The sequence below is a fragment of the Mustela erminea genome, chromosome 15 (assembly GCF_009829155.1).
Source record: "Mustela erminea isolate mMusErm1 chromosome 15, mMusErm1.Pri, whole genome shotgun sequence".
Classification (NCBI taxonomy): domain Eukaryota; kingdom Metazoa; phylum Chordata; class Mammalia; order Carnivora; family Mustelidae; genus Mustela; species Mustela erminea.
The window spans coordinates 17761679-17779527 of record NC_045628.1 but is presented as its reverse complement, the minus strand read 5'-3'; the positions used below and the strand labels follow the sequence as shown (position 1 = coordinate 17779527).

General features: G+C 34.7%; 1 protein-coding gene across 4 annotated transcripts in view; it reads left to right on the top strand.

The window, feature by feature from the left end:
* Positions 1–17849, top strand: part of GPC5 (glypican 5) — a 1399440-nt gene that overhangs the window by 711011 nt on the left and 670580 nt on the right. The window contains exon 9 of one of the 4 annotated variants that reach the window (XM_032314681.1): positions 8931–9639. The exons of the other annotated variants lie outside the window; for them this stretch is intronic. The gene's annotated coding sequence lies outside the window, so the exon portion shown is untranslated. Of the gene's footprint in view, positions 1–8930; positions 9640–17849 lie in introns of those variants that run through there. 4 annotated transcript variants of the gene reach the window in all.

Below are 17849 nucleotides of genomic sequence, written 5' to 3'. Positions count from 1 at the left end.
TATTATTAAATAACACCAAAGCAATTAAGATCCATTTTCGCCCTTTTATCTCTATACCTTATAAAAAATGAAACAAAACCAAATAAACTATAGTTCTAGGGTTTTCTTTTTTTGAGTAGGGGAATTTAAACAATTATTTACATTTAACTGTATGTATTCATGAATATGGAAACACATTAGTGGTTGAAACAGCATAACTTTGGTTCTATTTACGTGTAATCTTTTTCACCAGCAGGGCTTATTTGGGTTAAGATTAATTCTTGGTTATTGACAGAACCGGTATGTAAAGCTGACCCAAAAGGAAAATCCTCTGTCTGAATGCTGCAATCTGTGAACCGAATGGGAGCTCCGTTAAACCCCTCCTTAATTCTAGAATTAGTAAATATTTTCAAAACAGGATAATTCATGTTAGAAATATAGTTCTGCCTCTCTCACCAGGGTTGTTATTATACTTGTTTTGTTGGCTACTTTTTTTTTTAAGGTTTTATTTATTTATTTGACGGACAGAGATCATAAGTAGGCAGAGAGACAGGCAGGGGTGGGGGGGGGGGGGAGCAGGCTCCCTGCAGAGCAGAAAGCCCGATGAAGGGCTCGATCCCAGGACTCTGGGATCATGACCTGAGCTGAAGGCAGAGGCTTTAACCCACTGAGCCACCCAGGTGCCCCAGCTACTTTTGTTTTTGCTTAGATCCATCGACTGCGGGCCTTTGTAGGAAGTGAAGCCCTTCAGGCTGGAGTCAGGCGCAGAAGCTCCAGTTTCCACATTGTTTTGACCCCTCCCATCCTTTCCAGGCTGTGCTGCCATGTTGCTTTTGTTCACATGTAATGTGCCAGGAGAGCACTGGGAAGTGCTGGCTAATGTCCAAACAAATCCTTTCCATAAGCTCTTCGTCTTACGAAATACGCTCCCACGCTGATCTCTAACAGAATTGTACTGAAGTGTTTCAGGCATCTGTTTAAGGAAGTCTTCCTTGTTGCCTACAAGTCATTTCTTCCACTAAAATGCAAGGAGCAAACAGTCCTGTCTTGTGTGCCTCTCCTCACACTCTATATTACATCATAATTAGTTGTACAAATAATCTTTACTAAGATCCTTAATGAATCAATAATCACTTTTATTTTTGAATCAATCAGTATTTGGAGAATGGAGAACACAGTATCTTTGGGTACTCTCATACTTGCTGATACTGTTAAGAAAGTAATATATATTGGGGCGCCTGGGTGGCTCAGTGGATTAAGCCTCTGCCTTCAGCTCAGGTCATGATCTCGGGGTCCTGGGATCAAGCCCTGCATCGGGCTCTCTGCTCAGCAGTGAGTCTGCTTCCCCCTCCCTCTGCCTGCCTCTCTGCCTACTTGTGATCTCTCTCTCTCTCTCTGTGTCAAATAAAGAAATAAAATCTTAAAAAAAAAAAGAAAGAAATATATATTTATGTGTATTTGTATAAAATAGGAACTACAGGGGGCATCTGGGTGTCTCAGTCAGTTAGGCAGCCAACTCTTGATTTTGACTTAGTTTGTGATCTAGGGGTCCTGGGATCAAGCTCCACATTGGGCTCCAAGCTAGGTGGGAAGTCTGCTTCAGGATTCTCTCTCTTTCTGTCCCTCTCCCCTCAAATAAATAAATAAATAAATCTTTAAAAAAATAAAATCTGAAATATAAAAGCAAGATTTAAATAACTCATCTGTTACTTAATTCATACATTTCCCCATTCATGCATTTCTTTATTTAACAATTATTAATGACTTGATTGATCACTATGCTTGGTGTCAAGAATAAAAAACAGCATACTTAAAAAACAAAGCTTCTATTCCTCACAGAGCTTAAATGGCTAGGTAAAAACAAAACAATAAATAGCAATGCCATAGAATGAGAAATACTATAGCTGACTTAAGCACAGCGTATGATAGAAATAGATGCCGAGTAACTTTAAAAAAGGTCTCCCTCTGAGTTTTTTTTTTTTTAAATTGAAGTGTTCTGGAAGCATAGACCATTTTATTTTATTATATGTTGTAATATTAATAAAACACGTATTTCCCTTTGTTTCTACATTTAATAGCTGCCCTATATGTCTATGTCTATACCCATCAATTTATCTGTCTTCTGTATCTGTACCGTGTCCTGCTAACAGAAGGCTTGACACATAAAAGAAAATAAATGTTTCCTCCTTTTCTGATTCTAGATAGCTTTGAAGTTTAGGAATGGTTCTAAAAACTTGAGGAATGTTTGCATAAGAGGATAGGACAGAACTATGGTGCTTATTACATGCTGTAGTTCTGGTATCTGAGAGCACCCTTTTGGAAACCTTCTCTGAACTCTTGGCAAAGAGGCCACTAGATGGGGCTTGTGTGCTTAGTACTTTGGCAAAATATACTTCTAGGTTTTTTTTTTTGTTTTTTTTTTTTTTAATTCAGAGACACTCTTTAACCTATCCTATTCTTTATTAACTGTAACGCTGTAAAGAATTCTTATTATAAATCTTTTTATATTAGCAAGCATGCAACATAACTATGCACTTGCAAACATGTAATATTCCTCAAAGCAAAGCAAACAAGTCTCTGCAGCCAGGCACGTTGATCTGTTTAGAGGCTCCTTAAACCTCTTATCTCTGTAGCTTCCATCTAACAGTTCCTCTCAAAACTGTGTCTCTTCATGTTGTAGAATCTCTGATATTGTACCTTGGAAGCACGAGTTCCTACTTTTTCTGGCCAGACACTGGCTTTACCATTAATTACAGAGTTTACTCCTTATCTACCGCTAAGGTTAGTTTCCAGAAAGACAGTGGTTCTCAGAATTCAGCATGTGCCAGCTTCCCCTGGAGGTCTTGTTACAATTCAGATTGCTGGGCTACACTCCCAGAATTTCTGAATCAGTAAGTCTGGGGTAGGAACAATGAGTCTGTGTTTTCAGTCAGTGCCCAGATACGCTAATGCTGTTGTTCTGGGGAGCACACTAAGAAACTCCATTTCCCCGCAGACACTCTCTATGGGTAAAGTATACAACGTTCATGATCTGGCCGTCCTATTCCAAGACAGCTTCGTGTCACCCTGCAGTATTTATCCCTGTGTAACATTCATCTCTCCAGACACTGAGATGTAGATAAAGGTGAGAAATAAAGAGTGTTCTTTTCATTGTATCTATGCTCTAACCTCCAGGCAGCCAATTCCCTACCTTAGGTAAGACTCAACTTCATCACCAACCGAGGATGTACTGCTCTATGGCTCTTGGCAGCCAATAACTAATACTCTCTCTCTTCTTTTTTTCTTTTTTTTTTTTTTTTTAATGAAAAGTTTTACCTAAGACACTTGGGCTGGGGATTCTGATTTTCCCTTGGCTTACTGAGTTTTGGATTTCTGAGTCTTCCCTTTGCATTTTTCTCTGTCTTACCTCCCCCTCCCTAGGGTCCCCCATGTCCGCCTCCATCTTCCCAACCTCCCTCGCAAACGACCAGAGCCCCTCTCTCCACCGCCTCATCTCTGCCCCGAGTATACTGATCCCCCACATACTACCTACCAGGCAGGATTATATCTCCACCTTACATTCCCTGGAGACCTAGATAGACACTAGTTCTTTATGTCTTATATCTAGAAGCAGGTTGCTCAAATCTACACCCATTTATTCCTGATTATCCATCCCTTCATCAGTTACTCACTGCCTATGACTCCAGACCCTGCTTCATCCAGCCATTTCGGTACCGTGGTAAGCTAGTAAGGTGCAGCCTCCATCTTTTGAAACCTCCATCACTGTTTGAATTGCTCTGTCTTGGATTTTGAATACCTCATGTGACCAGCTTGTTTTCCATCTCGGTTAATGCCTTGGCTTACAGACTCCTGGCTTTTGTCTGGCATCTCAAGCTTCTATCTTTACTTGTTTCTAGACTTTTAGGTCAACATTGCCTCTGCCAACCCAAGTACCATCTTCTTTTTTTTAAAAAACAGACTTTATTTTTTTAAATATTTTATTTATTTATTTGACAGAGATCACAAGTAGGCAGAGAGGCAGGCAGAGAGGAAGGAAGCAGGGTCCCTGCTGAACAGAGACCCTGAGATCATGACTTGAGCCGAAGGCAGACGCTTAACCCCCTGAGCCACCCAGACACCCCCCCACCTCCCACCCCAAACCCTGCAGTACCGTCTTCTAACCAAATTGCGTCCTCCCTGCTGAGCTTTGGTGCTCATCATGATCATGCCTTAAAATACGAGGTTTGTATCTTCAGTGGTATTTTAACATACCCCATGTCATTGGGTCTTATCATTTCAAATAAACCTTAACCTTATTGGAAAACCAAACTTCAAACACATTATAGATCTTGTTTATATTCTTCTAATTTCATTAATTCCTTACATCTTAGCTTATTAAAGCTATTTCATTCTACCCTTTTTATATTGTCATCCTCTAAAATCCCTCCCCTCGTGCTAATAACAGAATGAGCTGCTAGCATGTTCTGGTCTCTACAATCACATTTTATGGAAACTTACTCAAATTACCATTTATTTAGATCAGATATACACAGTCTTTGATCAAAGTGATCTCTTGCAGGGCAGAAGCTTCCACACTTGCCAGCAAAATCACTTTGACTTCACACTCTCTGTTTGCTATTTTCATGATCTCTGCATGGCAGCTCTGAACACAGGCCTGAACTCAGCCTCCTGGTTTATAATCTACTGCCTTGCAAATACTCATCATAACAACCAGATCCACAGCACCATTAGCTTCCGTGAATTACAACAAACCTTTGCCTCAATACACCGTAATCCGCCCCCTAATTTTTCTCTCAATATAAACATTATATTTACATAATAGTTAACATAATGAAGGACACGCTGTTATTCTACCTGCCAAAGCTATTTGCTCATGAGGGGGGAAGTGTTGGGAATGGCCCACAGAAGTTCAAACCATTGATGAACATATTTTGAAGGCTTGGAGCTGAGAGGGTTAAGCTATTCCGGCACCTAGAATTTTTACCAAGATCATAACCTAATTATATCTGCAATCCAAGTGCAGCTCAATTTTTTTTCAGTAGGAACGCTGCAAAGTGAAGCCTATCATGAGTACTAAGGGTAATAGAAACAATTGCTTCAGTGAGCCTAAAACTGTCGCAACAAGCCCGTCAGAACAGATGGCTGCGCATTTATTCCGGTCTAGGGACTCACATTGGCAGGAGTCAAACAAAAATCCTGAAAAGCATGTCAGCAGTTGTGGGGAGAGTTTTCTCTATTTAAAAAGTTGTTCATAACCTTCCATTGAGATTGCATATTGAACCAGAGGTGTTTGCCACTTTAATTTACCTATTAGTGGTTGAATTTGTGGCCTACAGTTTATTACATGTATTTGTGTATTTATTATATATAGAAATTGTGGACAAGTTCAGTACATTATATAATTATATACATTACATAATATATATTCTTTATATATACACAGACCACATAAACAGACACATACATAAATATACATAACATGTATATCCATGTATACTAGTAATATAATAGTTTGTGATATATACTATTGGTAATTTATAGTGAATACATAGTAATCTGTTTTATATATATATGTGCATTGTATATATGTCAAGTAGTCTTTGAAATGTGTTAATATTGCATATCAACAGTTACTAATTCCTGAACTAATATGAGCTAATTTATATTTTGGATCAACACAGCTACTAGCATAAGAATTTCAAGTTTTCTTTTAAACTAATTTATTCTGTCTTAAAGAAAGTGTTCTACCACAGACTACTTGAACTTTACATTAAGCCCAAAACCTATTCTAGTTAAATGCCTACGCTTGTTGGTTAACGTCTTTTTATCCTTACAGAGTGAGTCATTAATAGTTCCTCTAGAAGCAAAATGAGACAAATTTGACATTTTGGAGCCAAGGTTTCTAATGTACCTCTGGAGAAAAGAGAAGCATCTACGTATTTCCCATCATTTAAAAAAAAATAATAAAAAAAGAAAAGAAAAGAAAAAAGGATAATACCTTGTTTTTCTAGAATACCGTACAACTGAAACTGTTTCCAAATGACTGGCTCATCTTCTTTCTTTTCCAAAGGACATAGCTAAATGCAGATGCCCGAAGAGAAGGGTTTTCTCATGATTTTGCCTTTTCAGGATGGTGTGAGCTTACCCATTGAATGTGTCATAATCTTGGGTCTGGAAGCTAATTTCTAGCCTGACTGAACCATCATGATCTGTCCTTATTAGGAAAGTTCCTAAAAATATCTATTAATTCTCTTTTATTATAGTATATGCTCATAGTTTTTTTAGAATATTTATTATGAGCTAACGAACAGATTTCTTCCTACGATAATATAATGTTGACAAATCTCATATCGAAGAGAAAAACTATTCAGAGCCTAGAATTTTTTTTCTTCAGATTGATTATATGCTCTTAAAGATTTGACTCTGATGATTTATGTGATCATAGTACTTTTTATTCTGGCCTTTGGGAAGATTGAATTTTTATAGCAAATTAGTATGTGTATAGATTAAACAAATAAATGTTAAAATTTATTTAATGTTAAAACTTTAAAGGGAAAATGAAAAAGTATGCATGAATTGGCTTAACTTTACATGGGAAAAGATAATACAAGACTAAATTTAAACAAAATTCTATCCATATATTTTATGACAGCTTTTACTGTGGACAAACAAACGTTAAGTATAGCCTTAGATTTGAATCATAAGCCAGGTTTTTCCTGATTCTGTAGCCTTTCAGTTGAGGTTACCCGAACAGCTCTAACCAGGATACCCAAATGTATATCCTGTCTTAGAGTTTTACTTTTCAGTGTCCAAGGCAGATCTTCATAATTAGCAGCTGGGTTTTCTCCATGTGGTGGCTGGGCACTCTGCTTATGCCTGAAAACAAGAGGTTTGGTTGAGAGAGCCCCCAGTAAACCTGATCTTTGCCACAAGGTTAAATCTCTTTTGAGTAATACTAATGTCTAAATTGGCTGTTTTTTGGTCTCATCTTCAATTGTTAAGTCGTAGCACAGGAAATTATCTAACCTCTAAAATTATATTCTAAGACCTCGGAAAATAATAATTAGTAAAACTAAAGAAAAAACTAAAGCTAGTGCATCAATAATTTGAGTCTGATTTTCTCTTTGTGTATGTGTGAGTACTTATACAAACAAAGAGCAGAAGTAAATTCACTAAACATTACCAGCGGTTATCTTTTAGGTATTATGATTACAAATGATTTCAATTTTCTTATCTCTACTTTCTAATTGTTCACAATGAACAGGTATTTCTTTTATAATGAGAAAAAAAGTATATGTAAAATACTATCTTCCTTCAGCTACTAAAACTATGTATGAATTATTTTCTTAAACTCAAGACCTGAGTTTGCCACACGATATAACCTGGCTATGTGCTTTTACTCTGGGCTAACAGTTTTCAATAACTCATTAGCTTTTAAAGTTTTCCTAAGTAAATCCTGATTAGAAGGAAAAAAAATTAAATGTAGTTACCAGATACGACTGAGATGAACTTTAAAAAGAAAAAGTGCTAATAATAAGATCTACAGCCCATAATTTCTTGTTACTGGATTAAACTAAACTTAGACCAAGTACCGCAGCTTTTAATTTATTCTTAGAAAGTACTTCGTGTTTGGGGAAAGTCTGGCTAATGAATGAATTCAATCAAGCAAACAATAAAGAAATACAATTTCCCTCTTGATGTGCTAGATAATTAATGTTTTTGAGTACATGGATCACTGCTATGTACTATGTTGAGTGCTACAAGATTTTTTTCTTTTGATAGTACAGTTTTGCTGGAGTAATTTTTTAAAGTATTAATGTGTAAAATATATCTGTGTAGATTATGTAAGTGATGAGGAAATGTATATTATCAGGATTTTAAAGGTAGACTTTTTTTTTTTTTTTTTTTTTTTTAAGGAAGCCCTAAGAATTACTTCTCCTGGAAAATACAACAAATAAATGACTTGATAGAGGTAGGAGGTCAGATTCCCTGATTCATTCCAAAGCTTGATGCTTGAATATTTGTATCCCATTGTTTCTCCAAAATGTGGAATTGTGTTATGGGAGTATAGAGGAAGGCAAAATGGTGAAAGTGAACTTGAGCTGGGTCATACTGAGTCAACGGATTAAATTAAAATAGAAAGTTGTTATCCTACCTTAAGCATGATGTGCAGTGAGCTTGGATAGAATACTTGGAGGAATAGTGAGTATTTGGGGTAGATTTGTACTGAGAATCAAGGGGTAGAATTACAGTTATGAAGAGAAGTTTGTGCTTGTGAAGAATCAGTGTTGAGAACTGGGTTGAGGAATAGGCTTTTTTCTTAAAGATAGTAGATAATCACCTAACATTTTAGGCATTTCCCTGCAGAGAGGGTCAGGGGATGAATAATCCAAAAGGATAGAGACATTCAAAAATAATCATTTTGAAGTATGCTATATAATTAATTTGGAAAGAGGTTTACCTCTTTACATATAACTTCCTTATATCTATATTGTAATGGTTCTATCCATTCTTTTGAGGGCAATGGAGAATGTAACTCAGCCAGGAACATATGTCTTGCTCAGATGCAGCCAAATTGAAAAACTTACTGTCTTAGTCTAAAAATTAGGTCAGTGATTTTCAAAAGAATGTTCAAAATAGAGTCCATTGTTTTCAAACAATGTAAGAGTAACCCCACTTTTAAACAGATAAAGCAATGTGTTATTGATATAAAATGAATTACTAAATTCAAACTGTTAGTATTTACTTACAAAGTCATCTTATGAGCATAATGAATTGATTTAAGTGAACACAAAATTTAAGATTATATGTAATGCCAATGTTCTACTTAATGTATGTTTTTAATAAAATAGTCATAAAAATTTGAGGGGGTTCCTAGTATTAAGAAAATCGTGATTACCATGCATAATTGCAAATGGTAAACATTTTAACATTTACTTTTGTGTCCTCAGGGTACTCATCATTGAAGCAAAGAGGGCAGAAGAAAATATAATTTCAAGTTAAAGCATACATTCCTGGGAAAAGTAGTTAATGTGTTAATGTTTGTTTTATGTTAGATATAAGTATATTTTGCTTTTATTACAATTTTAATGTAGGTAAAATTGGTTTATTGGACAGAGCAGCATTGGCAGAGTGAAAGCAAACATCAACTTTGTTCTTACCACTTATTAAACTCACTTTGTGAATGTGTTTTCCACCATAACCTTTCTGGACACATTTACAAAATAAGCAAGTAGTGTTTTATTTTGATGTTAAATTCTAGTCCAGCCTAATAATCAGTCACTCCTGGCCGGTTTGGTAATCAGAATTTTAACCCTCAACCCATGTAAGCTTCTCCCTCCCCCTACATGAACCTGACCCAAACTGGGAAGCCTGGGGTGGCAATAAGAGAGTGAAGTCAACTTCTCTTTTTGCTTAGTTCCATCCACCTTCTCTTCCACTCCCTTGGCACCCATTCTGGCTCTTTCCCAGACTTGGAGCAGAAAGGAGGTCAGTGGTTAAGTTATCAGCTGGGGACAGTGTCTTCTGGTACAACAGAATTCCTTTGTATAGAGACCTTTGCCCTCCCTGGAAATTCCCAGACATTCCCCAAAGGAGTTTTCCTTCTCCCTTGACGTAAGCAGGGCTTCCTTTCTGCAGACTACATATGGCTGTCTTGGCTTTTGTCTTGGCATATGACTGTCTTATCCTACTCTCTCCAAGTATAAGCAAGATCTCTTGCGTGGGATCCCTTTGTAGGAAGACTCAAAACCTCCTTTCTGTAGGGTCCGCATCTAATTTTGGAAAACACCTGTTTTTGTTCATCAGTGTTGGAAGGGCAGTCAGTTTCCATTCGGTCCATTTTACCTTCTCTAGGCAGACTGAAGAAGCTTCTATTTACTCTGACCCTCTGTTGTCTGCTATGGCACTCACTACACATCCTACTGAACACCTCAAATGTAGCTAGTCTAAAGGGAGAACATCTCCAAGTGTAAAATACACATCACACTGTATCAATTTCCAATGGAAAAATACTGTAAAATACCACATTAATAATTATTACATGTTAAAATGGCAATGTTTTTATTATATTGGATAAATAAAAGCACATTTTAAAACATTTCACCTGTTTTTAATTTTTTTTTTAAATTGACTACATTTGACTACAGAAAATTTTAAATTACATACTTTTTTCCTCTTAGCCTCTTTGATTTTGCTTGATGTGAACTCAGATTTATAGTTACTTATTACATCTTGCCGGAGGTTAAGCAATTCAAGGAAGAAAATGAGAGAATTTGACTTCACTGTTCTTGGCTCTAAGGCCTATACCAAAAACCCAACATAGGATCTACTTTTATAAGGGTAAGGGTAAGGATCTACTTTTATAAGGGTAAATTGGTTTTTGGTTTTAAATAGTTTTAAATAAAATTGATATCAAACAATCATAAGACCCCTTGAAGAACATAGGGAGACTGACTGTTCTCTGTTTGCAATTTGAAGCCTAAAGGCAGAAAATACACAGCACCAAAGATAACGTTCTATCCTTTGAAAACATTTGGGCCATTTTTCCTGGATTGGAGTCCCATCTAACCTCTCCTCTATGTTTCTGTAAAATTAGATGTATCTCTTTCTTTCTCTAGACATCATTTACTTCTTTATAAAATGAGAAGTTTGTCTTTAGAATCTTCTTCTTTCTTTTATTTTTTAATGTTTAAAATGTAAGCTATGTAATATTTCAAACACACACAAAAAGCACAGAAAATAATTTAATACCCAGAACTGAGGTAAATAAAGGTTTTTTTTTTTTTTTTTTCCTTTTCCTTCCAATGTTGCTTTCTTTCTTTCTGGCTTTCCAAGAAGTAAAATTGCCACATAGCAACTAAAGCTCTACTTCTTATCACTTGTGTCCTTAATTCTTATAGAAGTAGCCTCCAGTCTTGAGGGGCTGTACATAAAACAAAAATATGAATAAACCATGCCAAATATATGAACTTAATTTTGTTTCAACATTTACATATTGTTATCATTGTTTATATTTTTATAGCACTATTTTTTGTTTGTTATTGATGTCAATATATATAGGATCATTTATTTCAGCTCCTCTGTAGTATTAAGGTGTTCAAATAAACCATTTTTTCCTTTTCCTTTCCTCCCATATTTTTCTTTTTATAAATAACTCATTGAGCTTCTTTGAACCCATTCCTTTTTGAAGGTACGTCATAGTAAATTTAAGGTAAATGACAGAAAGTATAATTCTCTTTACCACCTATTTCTTAATTACCCTCCAGAGTGTTTGTGCTGATTCATACTTCTACCAGGAACAGGTCTTTGCATATCTTTGCCCTTATGCGATATAATCATAATTAACTGTTGCCAAAATGGATTAAAACGGATTTAAGAAATCTCATTTTTATTTTAATTTGCATCTTTCAAAGAAATACTGAACTTGAGCATCTTCTCATTAGTTTATTCATGTCATCTGTCGGTTGTCCGTCTTTTTCATTTTTTCTATTAATTTTCATAACTCACTGTATAGTATGGATACTATTTCTTTGTGACTTATATGGTTTGACTGTATTTACTCTCCACCAGAGGCGTATCTCTTTATATTTTTTAGAGAAAAGTGGTTTTTTTAAGCATAAATTTTTAGTGTGAGTTTAAATTTATTAATCATTTCTTCCATGGCATGTAATTAAAGTATACATATATATATATATATACATGCATACATATATATACTTTAGAAATATTTCTTATTTTTGTGTCATAAAATGTTTTTCTATATTAATTTTTTCCAAAAAATTGCTTCTCACAATCTTTCTACTAATCAGAATTAATGTATTTGGCTATTATTAGAGCTCCATTTTTTTTTCTCCATATAGATATTTACAGTCTCGTCACCCTTCATAAATTAATCTGTTATTCTCTTTCAGACTTACAGTGTTTCATTTGTTATAAATTAGTCTCATATAAGTGAATGTTTCTCTTTAGTCTAATCATTTAACCTTGTACCAATCTCAGACTGATTCAATTATTATAGTGTTTTAAAAATTATATGTAATAGGGTTTATAGTCTATTCTTATTTTTTTAATATTGGAAATTTTGGATAGCATATATGAATTTTAAGATTAAAATCTGTGAAAACACTCTCAGAAACATTATTTGTATTACAACAAATTTGTTGATTCATTGAGGAATGACATACTCCTTATAATATTCATTCAACAGAAGTATGATATATTTCCCCACTTAGGTCTAATTTTGTGCTTTTCAATGAAGTTTATGATATTCTTTATAAATATCAAGGACATACTTTGCTATTTGTTTGTAAATCCCTTTTGATTTTGGTCACTATCATAAGTGTCATTTTTAAAAACTAACATGATACAGTCTGGTTAATTTCTTCATATTTATCACTCAGTTTACTAATTTTTTCTTTGACCCTTTCTAATATGATGTTTTCATCCAACCACTGACAATATTAAATTATATTTTGTAAAGTATTTATGAAAGTTCAATCTTAATCATTGTAAACAAAACTATTTATACTTTCTATCACATTTCTACTCTATTATCTCAAATTTGTGTGGCTCTCATCTTGATTTTTATTTTGCATGCTGTTTGTATTTGTGGTGTATTATTTTTATTGCAAACTTATCTTTGTTTTGTTTTGTTTTATTGGGAATGCCTTTAGTATGAGACCACGTCTAATGATTATGTTAGCTCATTTCAGGACTCCATGGGAAATGGTCATTTCAGTATAGAGATAGATAGAAAGATGTGGTATAAATTTGAACATCAAAAAACTGCATTCGTTGAATAATTAAGCTCCTTCAAAGTGTTGGGGAAAAATTACTTTTTCCAGAGCCTAGGAGAATACAACATTTTTAAAATTTTTACTTGAGCCACTGGGTAGATTTTTTAAAGACCAGTCTTTGCAAACACAGCCCACTGAAGGTCCTAACTCTGTGGAATGCTCTCATTTTCCCCATTTTGCTTTATCCTCAGATCAGAAGCTTTAGCATCTGCCTTTGCATTAAAATTGAGCCTTTAAATAACTAAGAGCAATCCACCACCCTTATCTTCACCACCCAAGGCAGCCCCAGTGATAGACTGAACAGTTGTCATCCCCGATTTAAATTCCTTCTTCTTTTAGGAAAACTAAGAATTCTTTTTTGTTGTTGTTGTTGAAAACTCAGCTATGCATTTAAAAGAATGTTTGTTTTATTTTTATTCAACATATTTAGGTGTATATTGTAGGAGAGTTCACATCACTTTAGTCTATTGTACTATTACAAGAGGATGTCTGTGGTTTCTAAAGTGCCTTCCAATTCTAGAAGTTAATGTCTTCATTTATTCTTTTCCTGAAAATTAATGAGAAGCTTAACATACAACAATCTTAATACAATGAGACAAAGATCATCAGAGCTAAACAAAAAATTTACAAAGCCAAGTCTCTTAATGTGCCAGGCAAGGGAATATACCAATGAAGAAATCCACTGAGTAATTTGTTGACAGGGGAAAAAATTCAGGGATTTTTAAAGGTCAGAAAAAAGGAGTTCATGGTAATTTTGTAAATTAAGTATTGGAGACTTGCAGTAGGATCTGTGGGTTCATAGGTTTGTACACTGTTGGTTTTATCAGGTCCCATTGTTCATTGGTTGGAAAATAGTCTTTCGTTTGATATAACAAGTATCTGAAAGGATAGATTCACTCAATGTTCAGGAAACTTTATCAGCTTCAGTTGGCCAGAGGGCTAAAACACAATATTTGATTTTGTCATCCTCATAGAAAGTGTGTGGAAATTTTTCCTTTTACATTGGTAGGATGATAAAAGTGAACACAATGATTTTGATACCCAAGTTTGCAAAGGAATAGGTATCACCCACCTGACCTCTAGCTCAAAATAATTACTATCCTCTTCAACTTAGTAGGATATATTTTTACAGTCTTGTGGACTACTAAGGGTGATGCTTCAGTTCTCCAGAGAAAGAAAGAAAATGGCCATCATGTTGATAAATGATAAAAAGTGTGTTTAGAGAGTTTTGAAAAGTAGATGCCAGTTTTCACCCCAATAATAAGATGTGTATTATTTTTCAACTTCACAGAAGTTTAGACCTAGGTGTGTTTATCAAACTGGCAAATGATCTGCTGATTTTCATTTAGTAAAGTAAATTTAACTCCAGTTGAAAAGAAATGAAACAATACACAAAATAGTATAACTCCATGTTAAACTGACATTTTAAGGTTGACAAGTTGTTCTATATTATTGCCAATTAGCTTATACTACTGTGTTGTAACCAAATTAGGATATGTTGATCAATTACCCATGTAAATAGTTTAATACAAATGATAAGTTGCAAATATTATTAAGTTCTCAATGAACTTTGGAAAGGAATAAATAAAGCAAGCATTGCCTAATTTTTATTTTATGAAGATATTTTTCAGCTCCAAATATATGAATACTGAACGCTAGTGGTGATTCAATTAATGAGAAATATTCAGAGAGAAAATATAATAACAGAGCTTTGAGCAGTAATAAAATATTAACTTAAGGTTAAATGCAACCAGTATAATCAGATACTACTTAAAAATTAATATAAATTAATATAAAATAGAGGGGCTCAAAGGAAGCTATATTTCAAAAACCCAGATCCTAACAGAGTTGCTTTTGAAGATAATATAGCCAGAAAATTGACCTTTTAAGGAAAATCATTTTGGTAGCAATTATCTTCTAAAATTTTTATAGATATTTTATAGTTTCTAGTCATTTTAAATCAAGACATTGTAAGTGTGGATCCCTAGTAAATATTTTGATATTTTTGGCATTGAAGCTGTGAAATTTGGTGGAGAACCAATTCAAGGAAGTATTGTCATTACCATTGATGTAGTATAATATCCTGAGATTGCTGAGGAAAATCTGAGTTAAATTCATGTGAAAACTCCATCAATCTATTTAGACCTTTTAGTAGCCATCATATGTCCTATATAAAATGTATATATGTGGGGCACCTGGGTGGCTCAGTGGGTTAAAGCCTCTGCCTTCAGCTCAGGTCATGATCCCAGGGTCCTAGGATCAAGTCCCGAATCGGGCTCTCTGCTCAGCAGGGAGCCTGCTTCCCTCTCTCTCTCTCTGCCTGCCTCTCTGCCTACTTGTGATCTCACTCTCTCTCTGTGTCAAATAAAATCTTTTAAAAAAAAGTATATATGCAAAACAAATAAATTTTATGAAAATATATGTTATACAATATACAGTTTTCTATAATCCCATACAATATATTTGCTAAGAGTTAACTGATTTAATATTTTTGGCATGAGGAAGTAAACATGAATGCTGGGAAAACTTAAGCAAATTAAACCTTTGGGCTTTTAGTAAAACACTTTTTGGATATTCAGTGAATTGAGGAAAGTGCTTGTAGAAAACTCATTAAAATTTGAATTGTCGTCAGTTTGAATTCTGACTCACCACCACTCACTGAATCATCTAGGACAGGAAACTTGTCTGGTTTGAATCTCAATTCCCTCGTCTAGAATAAAATGCTTCATTGGTTGTTATGAAAATTAAATGAAGTGATGCATACATTAAGCATATTTCAGTAGAAAATCCTCATGTACATATTATATAAAGATGAACTTCCAAAACTGTTCACTCAGTATGTATGTGAATTCTCCATGTAATCTGTATTTACATGAAGAAATCACTACCCCCATTTTAAGCAACCCATGCAACTTATAAATGTAATGCAATAGACGCTAATACTCGTTACATCTTGAAAGTTATATTCCTTTGCTCATACGTTTTTAAAAACAAATTGCTCATTTGCTATCTTTTAACAAGAAATTGCTGAGGCTTGTTGAGTTTGACGTAGTGATTCCTTCCTACTGAAAAAAAATACTGTAAGTTAAATACTGTAAGTTAAAATATTGTAAGTTACATCAAGCCATGTTCAGAGTAGGCTAAATTTCAACCCATTGTGCCATTATAATAAAGAAGTATAAATGCTTAAGAATACTGTTTCTTTTTCTTATTACATGCATTTCCACAATTGGATTCCAAAGTTTCAAGAAACTCTCTAGACAGAGAAAAGCGATCCCCCTCTCTACCAGAAGGTGGCACTGCACTCCTCATTGACGAGGTTCAGAGGTGGGTGCAGTGAAGAGATTATTCTCCATTTAGGAAGAAGCTAGGTTTTAGAACATTTTATTTGAAATAATGAGACGCATGTGATTAATTTCCTAAAGAATAATTTTACTTTTGTCTTTTTGGGGGAAAGATGTGCACACTAAGTAAAAATGAACAGCTGTTGAGAATAAAAGGAAAATGCTTCATTTAGAATCTATTAATTTCTATCATCATTGTTCAGTACAATATTCTCAGACTTAATTACTCATATAGAGAACATTATGACTGAATGAAAAATAAAGTCTTCTTTACTCCCCTCAAGATTTTTTTTCTTCTTCTAACCACAGATTGTTTGGCTGACTTTTTATTTATTTACTTTTTTTTTTTTTAATTTATTTATTTGACAGACAGAGATCACAAGTAGGCAGAGAGGCAGGCAGAGAGAGAGGAGGAAGCAGGCTCTCCACTGAGCAGAGAACCCGATGTGGGGCTCGATCCCAGGACCCCGGGATCATGACCTGAGCCGAAGGCAGAGGCTTTAACCCACTGAGCCACCCAGGCGCCCCGATTTATTTACTTTTTAACATGAACCTTCCACTAGGGTAACTAGCTGTGTTCTAAAACCCATTTAATCATATTGTGCCTACTTTGGCATATTTTTCTCCTTTCTCCCATTTCAGTCTGATGCAAATAGATATATGAGTCAGTTGCTACTGCTGAAATCTCTATTTTGAGAGAACAGGGCTCTTAAAAATTACTAGTAGCATATATAATAACAAAAAGCTCATTTTTTTTCCTGGGGACCATTTAGATGGGCTCCCATGTAGCTCTAAATGTATCACTTGCTGATGACAGGAGGAAAAAAAGGAGGCAGTGAAGCCTTATTGACAGCTAAAAGAGGCTCCAATTGATTATCTTTAAAGAAATACAATAGGAGGAAGTTACTTTGCTAAAAGCACAGCTTTGAACAAGCCCTCTATTAATTAATTGTCAGAGTTGAGAGTAAAAATGGCACCTACCAGAGAAAAACTAAAGGGAAAGGAGGAGAAAGAGAAAAGAAGCTTTTATTTCCTGTGTGTTATTTCTTTTGTACCTTTGATTTTCACTAAACTGTTTCATTCATATTCAGTAAGTGCCTGACAGTAAATGAGGATATAAAATAAAATCAAAATAAGACAAAGCAAAACAACCTAAAAAGACACATGGAACTCATTGTTTAGAGGAATCATTCACTATTTCATGAAGTGGATTTTATAAGTAAATGTAACTGTGCATAGTAAGGGGTCATTCTTTTTTCACATTTCTTTTTCCGAATGATCTTAAAATAATGTAATGATCAGTAATATGAGGTTAGTGTACTTTTAGTTCTGAATGTGGAAGAAAAAAGTGTTTTTTAATTGAAGCACTTGGTAATTATGAAATCAGATGTCTATAGATGAGAACAGGGTTTGTTAATTTTAGTTGGTCTGGGAATAATAAAAAAAATTTCATGTTAAGTTAATTTTATTTCTTTGTCATGGCATGGGATTACAGATTATTAAAATGTAGACCATACCTTTCAACAGGTAACCTTATGTTTGCATGACACATATACACATATGTCATTATTTTTTTTTTTTAAGATTTTATTTATTTATTTGACAGAGAGAAATCACAAGTAGGCAGAGAGGCAGGCAGAGAGAGAGAGAGAGAGGAGGAAGCAGGCTCCCTGCTGAGCAGAGAGCCTGATGCGGGACTCGATCCCAGGACCCTGAGATCATGACCTGA